The 13,973-nt window shown below is 45.9% G+C and overlaps 1 protein-coding gene across 6 annotated transcripts in view; it reads right to left on the bottom strand.

The window, feature by feature from the left end:
• The window catches only part of DLG2 (discs large MAGUK scaffold protein 2), a 959,957-nt gene that overhangs the window by 315,852 nt on the left and 630,132 nt on the right, over positions 1 to 13,973 (bottom strand). The window lies entirely within an intron of this gene.

Below are 13,973 nucleotides of genomic sequence, written 5' to 3'. Positions count from 1 at the left end.
TCCCTAAAACAGCATATTTTTGAATATTATTCTCCTTAATATGTACATTTTTGATAGGAGAACTCCACTGCAAAATTTGATAGGAGAACTCCACTGCAAAATTTGGAAAAGTGTGAATTTCCAAGAATAACTGAGTTTTGATTCATGTAGTGGTGCAAACCTGCAAAATCTATCTATCTATCTATCTATCTATCTATCTATCTATCTATCTATCATCTATCTATCTACCTACCTACCTACCTATTTTTTAAGAAATGTATAGGCTGTCCACTACTGTCATCTCTGGATGACTTATTATAATCCTAACCAAAATAAATTGTTATTTTATTTTTAATGCAAATTAAGTGGTTTGCATTAAAATTTGAACTAAACAAATTAAGACCTTATTCCCGGGCAGCTGGTCAGGGCTGCCTCGACCTATTTTACAGCCTTTGACAAAGGTCAAGATGATGCCCTGTAGACAAGGTGCAGAAGCTGACTTGATTGGCATATCTTTAACCCTAGTTGTCCACCATGCCAGTTTAGAAGGTCCACAGCAGCAGCTGCCGAAAATTAGGGCAGGCCCAACCCAGCACCCAATTCAGGAAATCTTTATCATAAGCAAATGTCTTATCAAATTCTAGAAATCCATGCTAGTCCCTTCAAAATGCTAATCTCAGATTTTAACTACTAACTCTTGCTGGGTTTGGACCTTTATAGCATCAACAACTACAAACATCTCTTTAGAAGCATCAGGAAAGTGAATATTATTGGACAGCTGTGAGATGCTACCTCAGCGCAATGCCCATCTTGTTGGGGAGTGGTGGCTGAGAAAGAGGGGCTACTTCAGCCCTGCAAGGGAGCTCAGTCTTGTCATAAACATTTTGGTGGAGAGAAGGGTAGAGAAAAAGAATGCAGGAGAGAACCTCAGGGCTGGGGCCCAAATGTCTGCCTCTAGGGCCCTTAGTGCGGAATTCTAGTCTCTCCTCAAATCAGTCTGGCATCATTTGGAAATAAAGAATTCCTGGATGCAAACAACTTTTTTCCCTGTCTGCAAGAGTGTTTTTCATATGAGAATCCCTGGATACAAATGACTCCACCTATTTCACATGGGCATTTGTCAAATGAACACTTGTTGTTGAATGCATGCTTTGTGGTCCATGAATTGCATTACAAGTTCAGAAAGGTACAGACTTCAATGACAGGTTACATCTGGGTCTCTGTTTGACCCAGAAGGTGCAAACTGGATAAATCCTAATAAAAAGGCAGTGAAATTAATTTCTCATACATCACTACTTTAGGGTGTCTTGACTGGGGGAACTAAAAAAGGCAAGCGTGGAGGTTTACAGGCAGTGTGATCAGTTTACAATTCAGTGTGATCTCCAAATACCACAAACACACACAGAGAAAGAGAGAGAGAGTATAAAAATTGATAGCACCTATACAAGCTGCCTATCCTATCATAGAGGATGGAAGCCAGCAAAAGTTCTATTGTATTATGTATTATGTTCTATTGTATTTCAATGTATTTTATTGTGTTGTAACCCGCCCCGAGGCTTCGGCAAGGGGCAGCATAGAAATGTTATAATAATAATAATAATAATAATAATAATAATAATAGCAATATTCCTTCCTTCCTTCCTTCCTTCCTTCCTTCCTTCATTCATTCATTCATTCTAGCAAGCATCTGAGTTGCAATATTATCCAGCAAGATAAAAGTTTATCTAAACAGAGCAGACATCTCCAACTGCATCTGTGTGACGCCTGAGGAATGGAACCACCACAATTACCAAGCAGATCTCTCCCTTTTCTGACATTTCCTGGTAGCAGCTTGAAACAAGAAATGATTCATAAGCATGTCCAAGCAGCAAGCTTGAATCCAATCCACCAAAGGACAACCTAAATGTCAGACAAGAACTGCTGCAGCTTGTGAACCGACCCGTCATGCACCTAACATTTCGGTTAGCAACCTATCACTTTCCCCTGTTTTCCATTGCTTTAAGGGTTACAGTTTTAACTGCCCCAGAAGGTTGGTTAGTGGGACCCACAAGCACCAATAGCCCCCCAGCCACCTTCTGTGGTGTTTTGATGCTCCAAGCCAGCCTCTACCTTTGCAACAGGTTATGCCTCCTTTGCTACACCCACACAAGCAGCCATTGTGCAGTGGAGCCCAGGACTGTTTCTCAAATCACCTGTTGTGACCACTCCATGGCTCAGAAAAGCGGGTTGTCCTGGCTCTATTACATTCTTAATGCCAAGGGTACTTTGTACAAAGTGAATTTCCACAGATATCTGAGCTAACATTCAATATAGAAGAATGCTGTGAGAATGGAGCTGCAAAGAAAGAAGGGCAGTAAACCATTCCAGATTCCTGACACATTTCCCTGTGTGTTCCCTGCCCAAGCAAGTCTGACACAATAAATATTCCAACACAGCTGCCCGAAATTATCAGCAACACAATCATTTCTGACACGAGTCCATGAAGCTGATCAATATCATAAAGTCATCAGTGCTGAGGTTATGGCAATAAAATGATGTAGAACAATCAAATGTAGAACAATCCCTCTGATTAAGGCATAGTGAAATGCTACAATCAGGGGGAAGCATCATGGCCTGTTTATTTATTAGATTTATAGCCTGTCTTTTTCCTTATGAACTCAAAGTGGTGTGCACCATTCACTTCCTGCCTCTCTCAGTCTTACCCACAACAACAGTCTAGTGAGGTAGGCTGGGCTGAGAGTCTATGGCTGGGTCAAAGTCACCCATTTGCTCCATGACTGAGCGGGGACAAGACCCAGGTCGCCTGAGTCCCAGTCTTGCGCTCTTAACCACTACGCCACCCTGGCTCTCCGTTGACCCAGATTCATCCATCCAGGCCCAGAGCTTTGCCTGCCTAAATCTTCAGCTTCCATGTAGCCTGAAGTGCCTGATCCTGCCTAATCTTGGAAGCTAAGCAGGGTCAGGCCTGGGCAGAAGTGGGATGGGTGATTTGAGCGTATGATTCTATGATTATTGTTGTCAACTGCCTAGTGAGCTTTGGCTATGGGCAGTATAAAAATGTAATAATAATAACAATAATAATCTTAAAAGCCTGGGTTTGGAAGCCTATACGTTCTGCCGTGCTTGTGCCATCTCTTTCCTCTCCACATCCCTAACAGCTACATAGCACACCCGTACGCCTTCCCTTCCCTACAATACTCAGAATAAACTGTGCTTATTTGCATTTGGCCCGTGCAGGCGTCTTTTATTTTTACTTTGCACAAGCCTTTGTCAAACTTTGCAAATTTCTGCAGAAAAGGGACAGAAAGAACTTCACATTCAGAAACAAGCAAACAAACAAAAAGGAAAGAACCCAATGTGGGAGAAGGGAGAAGGCCCCATCTAGTTCATACCCACCCACCTCCATCTGAACGCTTCCTTGCCACTAGAAGCCAGTTCTGCAACGGCGCCGGAGCTGAGCGCCCAACCTACACACTCGCACGTTACTCATGCCTCATTTGGTACATTCGACAACCTCCTCTACGCAGAAATATTTCATCTGAGTACGCTGAGCCTCTTTTCAGGAGGTCTCTGAATAGCTAAAGGAGGTGGGAGGCGTGTGTCTATTCACCCTTCAGCCTTAATGAGAGACAGGAAGCCTGGCAAAGGAATTGGCCTGGCACACGCCTGTGTTAGAATTTTGGAGGCTGGGTCAGAAAGCGTGGAATGAAGCTAGGTCCCCATTCAAAAACAGAGGGGAGAATGAGAAAGACATACATCTATTAAGGACAAAATAATAAGAGAAAATCTAAAACTGGTGTGCAGCAATGAAGGGACAGAGGTACAGGCAGGAAAACCTTGGTTTGAATTACACCGCTGCCATGAAATGGGCTCCCTGACTTTTCGGACGGAAAGGCACCGTTGCGAAGTGGGAGAACTGATGGGGGTGCTGCTCTCCTGGGAAAGGTGTGCCTGGTTGGAGAAGGACTGCTGTGGGGCTGGCTAGTCCCAAGAGGTGGTGGAAGAGTGGGGAGCAGTCAGGAGGATAAAGGCAGGGGGGCAGAGGGAGAGAAAGAGCAAGGCTGTGGCTAGGAAAGGAGCTGGAGAAGGACAGGGAGAGAAACAGGGGACAGGTTGTGGGGAGGAACAGTAAGGCTAGAGGTGGGGAATGGAGACAGAAGACTTTCTTCTCCCCCCCAAGCCTTGAACAGCTGGCCTGTGGAAGGTTCAGAAACATGGACACCCTGACACTCTGTTGTTAGTCGCGAAGTTGCGTCCGATCCATCGCAACCCCATGGACAACATTCCTCCAGGCCTTCCTGTCCTCCGCCATCCCCTGGAGTCCACCTAAGCTCACACCGACTGCTTCAGTGACCCCATCCAGCCACCTCATCCTCTGCCGCCCCCTTCTTCTTTTCCCATCTATTCTTCCCAGCATTAGGCTCTTCTCCAGGGAGTCCTCCCTTCTCATTGGGTGGCCAAAGTATTTGAGTTCCATCTTCAGGATCTGGCCTTCTAAAGAGCAGTCAGGGCTGATCTCCTCTCGGACTGACCGGTTTGATTGCCTTGCGGTCCAAGGGACTCGTAGGAGTCTCCGCCAGCACCACAACTCGAAGGGCTCAATCCTTCGGTGCTCAGCCTTCCTTAGGGTCCCAACTTTCACAGCCATACATTGCAACTGGGAAAACCACCCAGCACTCTAGTGTGTTTCAAAGGTAGAGCTCGTAGGGGACAGGAAATGGGCAGTGCTTTGGGGACCCTTGAATTAGGAAGCTGTAGGCAAACCTCTGTCTTGGGCTGCTGCACCACCTGCTGGATGGGGATAAGTGAACTACTGGCCTAAATTACAGGGTTTTTGTTGGGGTTTTGACAAGACAGCCTTGGATGCTGCTTTTATTAGCAATAGCATCATCATTAAAATAACCCTGAAAACGTGGATAGCCTGGCTCAGAAAAGGTTGAATGGGAGTGCCTGGTAAAGGGATTCTGGCACACAGGGAGAGAGTGAGCGACACACTGGAGTTGAATGGTGAGGGCGAGGAGCTAACCGGGGGCCCAACCAGTCCCCTCTGAATCTCCACACTGCCCCCCACCCCCTTGGCAAAATGGATCGTAGCCTCTCAATATCAATGCAAGAAACGAAAAGGTATGAAAAGTCAGTACACCTGTTGTAGTTCTTCTAATGTCAGGAGGATGCTGACTATTACAAAAGCTAAGAGATTACAGTAACTGGAAAAGGGATCATCTTTCAATAATATGAATTAAATGGCAACAACACTGTTATGAGTCAGAGTTCTCCGGGAGATTTCAGATACACATTTTGAAAGATAATATTATAGAAAAAAGCTTTGCCCTTCCACATGGGGAAAATAATTTCATTATGTCAGTGGGAGGATGTGTAACCCAGAGGAATCACGCTCCTAAGAGAGAGAATGCAGGCAGAACTGGATCAGAAGGCCTTCACAAGTACGAACAACATTATTTAAGAAGATAAAGGATGCAATGCAGTGTTTCAAAACAAGTTTCTGAGATTGAATAGTGTAAAACTGAAAGACCAAAACTTGTACTTGTGTGCTTGCCTTTACTGTCCCCCAGAATTCTCAGGAAATAAGAACAGCAGCAGCAACTTTTCCAGCTGTTCCTTTAGCATCATTATTTTCAGTGCTTTCACAGTCACCAGACTCCTTCCCAAAGTCTTCCCTGGCATTCATTTCATTTTGTTTAATGCAGATTTCTGCCCCTAAGAAAGCTCACAGGAAGGAAGGATGGAAGGAAATCTGCACAAATGGATGCAATTTGTACCAATCATACTATATGGAATATTTTTGTTCATAAATTGCTACCCAAGAGCCATGTGGATCTGGTATGATTTAAGCAAATCTGGCCCATTTGTGCAAAGCAGCACCCAAAAAGTGTTCTTTGCAAAAATCTCATCAGGATCATGTCTTTTCGGTGCTGATTTTTCAGACAAATTTCAGACAAATTTCAGACAAATGTTTTGAAAAAATGTGTGCAAATTGCAGCCTGACTTAGAGATGAAAGTCTGCAAGAGTTTTACTCCCTCTCAGATTTCTCATACATCCTGAGATACAAAAGTGGTTCAGTTCTTCTATCCCAAGTAGAAAATTATGCTTTCTATGCCATGGAATTAACTAAGCACACATATCTAGATACTCAATCATTTTCACACAAACTGTCATGTACTAATTGTGTACACCAAAATAAATTCACTTTGATGAGCAAAACCACATATGCAGAGCAACTAACTGTTAATGCAGCACTCAGACAACAAAACCCATGATGCACCATGATCACCGAATGTAGGGGAATGACAACATATGCATGGAAACATCGGATTAGAGCAAGACACTGACAGTAGCTTGCAAATGAACATTAAAAATGGTGTGTCAAAATAAAAGCCAGCCGTCAATAAAGGAAGGAGGGAATATCAAAACACAAACTGGAAGGCAACCTGATGGAACCAGAAGAAGAACTGCATCCTGCCTACAATTGCACGGGGTCAGAATCACAGCCTTGGCACATCTACTTGTCATTTACTCTCGCCAGTCATATCCTAACCTGAGCCTCTTCTCTCTAATGTAACTTGGAATACAGGGAACATCATCCGGTACATGATGTGTATCACGCTGGTGCCACTGTTTTCTGTCATTCTTTGGGATCCCAGGGCACCTTGAATGACAGCCTGGGGAATGTGAGTCCAGGATGCCATGCAAAGGCACTAGAAGAAGGCCAGCTGTGCCAACAAAGATGCTCCTTTGGGCCAGACTTTATTTATTTATGAAATTTGTATCCTGTCCAATGACTAACGTCTCTGTCAAGCTAAAAGGAGTGTCCAGGTCAGGCTTGCTTGCTATCTGGGCAACCAGGAGACCTGCTCCTTGTGAGCTATAGGCAGAGTCCACCATGCCCTCTTCTCTCCTGGCCTGTATCCATCTCCCCTCAGACAGGAGCAGGATCTGACGGAGTGGTGATAGCAACAGAATCAAATGTCCCTGGATGCAAGCTGATCACCTCCAGCTTGTCGTTTCCTTCCCTGAACTAGGCACTTCTCTGAAAGGTTATTCCCTGCACAACACCATCAGTTGGACCCAACCCTGGCAGCATTGCAGACGGCTAATAATGAGGGGTATTTTGGGTTTACATGCTCCCATGGGACTTTGGGACTCCTTTAAACAGCAAACTCCCATTCACATATATATTTTTCCCTAAAACAATTTGCTAAGCAGTAGAGCACACTGCTGTTCAAGAAAAATGAGAACAGAGCATCTTCTGGGATCCACTATCAAATCTTCCACAAACAAGAGTAGACCCCTTGCTTTTAAAGGTGTCACCCACTTCCCTTATCAGTTCATTTGCTAGGAGCAACAACTCAAAAGTAGCATTAAACAGATTTATCATTTTCAGACTCTCTCACTTTCTTGTTCTTCCAAGCTTAAATTCTGTTCATTCTGAATCGGGAGAATTTTTTCCCATTTAAAGTTGGTGTTCTGAACTTGGAGACTTTTCATTTGTGGAAACCAAGTATACAAATACGTATTATATGCAGTTTCCCTATACAGTCACTGTTACATGCATGCAATTTTACTTCATACACAATTTTTGCAAGCTATTTTCCCCGTGCACAGCATTTAATGTTATTTCTTTTCACTAATATGCCCAATTTCTGTGTATTTTCCCTAATATAAGCATTTAGCATGCATTTTTATTGGAAAACCCCATCACAAAATTCCAGATGTAAACATTGATGGATTTTTATATATCCCTTAAAATAACATCTCTAAGTGGTTTACATATAACTTTTAACAATCCCATTTAAGTACATTATTAATTACACCATCAAAACTATTTCTACTGCAATAACATTTCAAATTATATTTCAATTACACTGTTTAAAGGTACTTAATGGTTTGCAGAATGGTTCACAAGTGCAGAATGAGCTGAGCTCTCATTAAAACGAGAGCCAAACAAATTTCTACTCCACCCTGAATTAAAGAGAAGAGGAAAAATACAATATCCATAGACATACAGTGAACCATTAAGGGCACAATCGTATGACCTTCTGTCATTATCCAAAGACATCTGGGTTATCCAGAGACTCAGTGCTGAGGTCCAGCAACCATGGAGCTGGGACTCCAAAGGCTATCCCATAATCCCATGTCCCCGGCAGCTGGCACAAAAATAACGGCATGGCTTCCTCTCCAAGATTAGAATGAGGGCATGCCAGAGAAAGAACCTAGCAGCTTGCACAATACCCAAATAATCCTGGTGGTGTGTTTATTCATTTTATCGGTGGCTGACAGAACCCCGCACATTTCTTGAAACGGTTTCCATCACACGAGAAACCTGAGGAGGGGAGGGAGGAACACCCTTGGAGAGGCGCAACCCAGGGGCAAGGTTGATGCCATGCAATCTGGGCTCAGGGAGGCCTGTAGAATGTGAACTTTTGAAAAACTGGAGCACGTTGACCTGACCTGCACCAACCAGATGACCCTAAGAGTGGAGACCCTAAGAGTGGCTGCGCACTTGATTCCAGGGATCTCTGAATGCAGCCTTACAATTCTCGGCTCAAAAGGTAAGTTCAGCTGTGGGCGGGTGTGGAGCATTTTAGAGGTGGTGGAAGACAGACCTGCTTATGTGACAAACGACCTGGCTCTGCTGCACCTCCTATGCCAGGGAGCTTGAACTTTGGGCCCAGGGGTCAAATCTGCCCCTCTGAATTCCCCATATGGCCCTCCCACCTTTAAGAACATAAGAAAAGCCATGCTGGATCAGACCAAAGGTTTATCCAGTGCAGCACTTGGATGAGGTGGCAAAGCAGCTGCCCAAAGGAACCGTCCAGCAGGATGGCACAGGACCTCCTCCTGCCCAGGCTCCTCAGCAACTGGTGCATCCAGGCAGGCCACCTTGGGAAAAGGAGGGAGCACATGGCCAGCAGGGCTAGTAGCTACAGATACCTCCTCCTCCATGAATCTGTCCAGTCCCTTTTTAGAGCCATCCAGACTGGCGGCCATCACCACTTCCCATGGCAGCGCATTCCATCGTTTAACTATATGCTATGTGAAGAAGAACGTCCTTTAACCTGTCCTAAACTTCCCACCAAACAACTTTATAGGATGACCCCAGGTCCAAGTGTCATGGGAGAAAAAGGAAAATGTTTCTACTTTCTGCACATCATGCATTATTTTAGACGCCTCGGTCATCTCTCTCCGACTCACCTTTTCTCTAAGTTGTCCCAATTATTGTAGCTGCTTCTCCAGCCCCCAGATCATTTTTGTCGCCCTGCTCCGCCCTCCATTCCAAATCAACAATGCCCCTTTTTGGGTAAGGTGACTGGAACTGAACACAGTATACCAAGCGTGGTCACACTGAGGATTTGCATAAGGAAAGTAAGAGTTTGCCACTTCTATTTTCTGTTCTGTTCCTAAAGACACCTAGCTTGGATTTTGGCTTCTTCACAGCAGCTGAGTGCTGGGCCAAACCCTCTGAACTACTTCTGCAGCGGTGCAGTTTTCCTACATTCTAAAAGGCTGACCTGTTTCCTCTAAGCCTTAGTTACTGGCAAGGAAGATCTTTAATCTAAAAGATGCTGCTAGCTTTGGTAGGTTGAACACCTCTTTCACCTTCGGTCCTGCCACAGCTTCAGTGTGTCCCACCAAAGCTTTTCTGAAATTGCATTTGCCCTGGGTGTGAAAGGGGTTCAACACCACTGCCAGAAACTAACCCACTTCTGCAAGTTCAAAGAAGGATGCTAACGGATCATCGGTTCCAAAGTTAGATTCAGCTGTCTGGTTGGCTTTGCTTCTGCACCTGAATGGCGATTTGACCTGGCTCCCTGGATCCTGCAAAGCACTGTGCAGAATAGCCACTTAACCCCTTTCAGAAACAAAGATTTTGATGCAATCTTTTTTTCCAAAAGAAATACAGGGAAGAAAGGACGCAGGAGAGAACACAGAGAAAAATCACATGGACCAGACTGATTTATCCACCTCTACTTTATCTCAACAAATCCTTTACATATTATTGTTTTGTTGTTGTTGTTGTTGTTGTTGTTTTGATTCAGCCGCTGTCAGGCCACACTCCTTCTGGAACAGTTGGCTGAAACTGTTTTTTATTTGTATTCTGCACAATGATGCTTATTTCGTTGCAAGAAATTTGGGGGACGGTGCGATCCCTCCCAGCCCCCATTATACTGCCACTTCCACCATTACACAATGACCAAGGACTCTTGAGGTCCTATTTTCAAATTGCATGGAGTTGCCCTGCTTCCAGTAGCACAGAAATGCCATGCCTTAAATCTTGGGGATGGGGAGTAGGGGAAATGGTGCTCCAGATGTTGCAGGACTCAGACTTCCACAATCCCAGACCATTGACCATGGTGCCTCAGGCTGATAGACACTATAGTCCAACCACTTTTGGATAGCTACAGGTTCCATGGCTTAGCTTTTACAGGATAAAAAAAGTTTACTTTTTTAAAAGCCCTCAATATTTCTTAGATAGTACTGTAACTTTATACATCGCCCACCTGAATTACCAATTTTGCCCGAATTATAGAGGCACCAGATTTGGACCCACGGGACCAGGGGTGCATGAAGAATATTTTTCAATGTGTTTACCACTAGAATTCACCTTTTGCACTTCCTGAACTTGACGCACTCTGTGAACAAACATTGTACATTGCAGAACAAATGTGCACACAACTGCTCTTTGATCAGTGGGAGAAGATGCCGCACTCTTGCGTGTGCGCACCAAAGCGCTTTATGATTTTCAAGAGAAGTGGGGGGGGGGGATCTTGCAATCTGTTATGAGCATGAGTCAGACACAGCTTCAAGGGAGAACTCTGTGAAGCTTCATGAACTCGAGTTTTGCTATTTCCATAGTCCTTCCGATCCCTTCCAAGAGAAGACAGGCCAAGGTAATATAGGACACAAGGCCACTCCATAGCATCTCTGTTTCTCTTTGCTGGAACAGCCTAACATGGTTAGCTTCCTGTTATGCCTGAAAAGGTAACACTCCATATAGAGCCGGCCGTGAACATCATTAACAACCACCAAGCAGAAGCTTAAAGACTGAACAGCAATAGGAACCGGGCAGAAGCCTCTGCTCAATCAATATACACTTTGAAGTGACGATGAAAGCCTGGCAGTGCTGTTGGAAATGCACTGAGGATGGAGCTTCGCAGGTTGCTGCTTCCGTACCCACGGGGCAGCTTCAAGTGCAGTGTGGAAGAGGCAGTGTTCCAAAGTCCGCTTACACGTTTCAGCAGCGGTTCTGATCCCATCCCTAATGGGAAAGTTTGGCAGGAGCCTATTTATTGGAATGAATTAAGTACTGTGTTTATCCAGCTTAAAGCATCCAATTGATTTTGAGTCATCTGAGGCTAACACGTTCCAATTAGTTCAAGTCACTGTTGCATTCTGTCGAAAAAGTGGGGGCAGTTAGCAACTGAGAAGTAAGGATGCAAATGAGGGTTACCAGCAGAATTCTGCATGGTCCATGACTGCCAGCAGGGCGCTGTGAGGGGTCTCTCTTATTTCCATTCAAAGAACAGTTATGAGAGCCCGAGTCTGGGGTGACCCTTTTGGAGGCATCTCTGCTGACCCAGGCAGCCTATCATTGTGTGGTTTAGTTCCAGGAACTTCATGCAAGGGGGCAAGAAGTTCATGGGGAGAAGTGCTGAGCCGGGCACATGAGCACGACAGCATGTGTCGGTGCCAGGTGTCACCCTGGAGGCACCTCCAGAGGGGTGTCCACCTGGGCTTTCTCTCAATGGAGAGGGGTGGGACCCCCCCCCCCGGAGCATACTCTTCGCATCAACCTCAGGAAGCTGATGCAAGCTGGTGCACTGTGGCAGGAGGTCCTTGGGAGAAAGGGCCAGGCCATCGGCCTGATCCTGCAAAGAGGGAGCCATCTCCGGCCCCAGGAAGCTGCCTGGGGAAGCAGGGGGAACGGGCGTGAAGCTGCAGGACCAAGCGCACCCACAGCTTTCCTGGGCCGTGGGATAAAGGGAGTGAACAGGTGCTTGGGCAGTGTCGCCAGGCACAAGAGAAGCTGCCCAGGTGGTGGGAATAAGCTCTGGGACCACAGCCGTGCTGCATCCGAGAAAAGGCCCATCAAGTCCACCGTTCTGTTCCATGCAGTGGCCAGCCTCCTTAAGAGCAAGCACGCAAGCAAGGCGGGAATGCAAAGCACCCTCTCCTCACGGGCCCATGGACTGGGCAATGGTCAGCCCATGAGGTAAGCCTTCTGAATGCCCAGGCAGGCTGGTGCTGCCACCTTGGTAGGCCCCCAAACACAAACTCAGGTCTGCCTGACAGGTCATTCAATTGGTTCAGAATATTGCTGCCAGGTGGTTAACAGGGACCGGCAGGTATGAACACATAACACCAGTCCTTTTCCACCTACACTGGCTACCAGTTGATGTCCGGGCCCAATTTAAGGTGCTGGTGATGATCCATAAAGCCCTAAACTGCTGAGGACCTGGTTACCTGAAGAAGCATCTCCTTCCGTATGCGCCTGCCCACCCCTTAAGTTCTGGGGCAGAGGCCCTCCTCTGGGAGCCCTCCTTGAAGGAGATTAGGAGGGTGACTACCCGGGGAAGGGCCTTCTCTGCAGTGGCACCCCAACTGTGGAATTTGCTCCCCAGAGAGGTTCGCCTGGCACTGTCACTTTATTCTTTTCGGTGCCCGGCTAAAACTTTTTTATTTTCCCAATATTTTAAGGTTTGACTGTTATTTTAATATGGGTTTTATGGTTGACTTGTTCAGAATTTGACTAGGATGCTGGGTTTCATTTCATTTTTGTCTGACTGTTAAACTGTCCCGAGACTACGGTAAGGGATGGTCTAAAAAAAAATGTTTTAAATAAATAAATAAAATGCCAAAAAAGCACTGGTGCTTAAGGATGGATGGACCTTTTCAAGGCAATTTTGTGAATCCTGTTTTTAAATGCATACATCTTGCATACCATACACATTTTCAGATATATGTGTTTATGCACATTTTGGAAATGTGCCCACTGTTTCTCCTTTGGGCATTTTTCGAACAGGCCCCTGTTGAATACATTTTGGGAATTTGCTTTGCAGAACTGAAGCAATTTCAGAAATGAAGAGATGGCTGAGTTGAACCCAATGGCCCTCTGACCCTTTCAATTCTACTGTTCTCTATCCTATGAAATCACAGGTGGGTTTGCATCCCCTTCCAGGAAGTGCTAATGGAGCACATCCACTGAGAAAAGCGGCAATAGCACCCTTTAAGGGGCATGAGTTGTACACTACATCTAGAGGCGACACAGGACCTATGGGGCTAAAGCCTGACACACGCTGGAGTAGAGTTGTGTGCACACGCTCAGAAGAGTCTCTCACGCACACACAGGGGAGTGAAAATTCTCGTGAGAACCAGAGCCCCAGAGAAGTGAGAAAAGAATTAATCCTTGTTCCAGCAGTATGGGATTCTCACCCCGCTCTCCCAGATGTTGCGACTAGCGTAGAAACAGATGGTGTTTTGCCGCCAGGAGAAGAGGCTAAGGCACAGGAGCAAGACTCTTTGTGGGAAGATACAGGACTGGATACTGATATGAAATGTGAGAACAAAGCAGATAAGGAGCAGGCTGAGTTTGAGGATGCTTTAGAAAGAGAGGTCAACTTTCTACAGGTACGTGAAGGGATGTCACATGGAGGTGGGTAAGGACCTGTTCTCCCCTGGAGAGGAGGGCAGGACACGCTCCAATGGAGCCAAGCTCAGGGAACCCAGGTTCCGTTTGGATGCCGGGAAGCACTTCCTGACAGTCAGGACCCCGAGGGTGTGGAATGGGCTTCCACGAGAGGTCGTTGAGGCCCCATTGGTGTGGGTGTTCAAGGATAGGCTGGACATGCACATGGTGGGCATGCCGTGAGTGGAGCCGGCTGGAGCCGGGGGTCAGACTAGATGGCCTGGGAGGCCCCTTCTGGCTCTCTCTGTTTCTATGTTTCTATGCTCATTCTGCAGGCGCACCCGAAGA

This window comes from Varanus komodoensis, unplaced genomic scaffold (assembly GCF_004798865.1).
Source record: "Varanus komodoensis strain SLA01 unplaced genomic scaffold, ASM479886v1 scaffold4, whole genome shotgun sequence".
Taxonomy (NCBI): Eukaryota; Metazoa; Chordata; class Lepidosauria; order Squamata; family Varanidae; genus Varanus; species Varanus komodoensis.
Note: the sequence above shows the minus strand (reverse complement) of the source record. Positions and strands in the feature narration are given on the sequence as shown.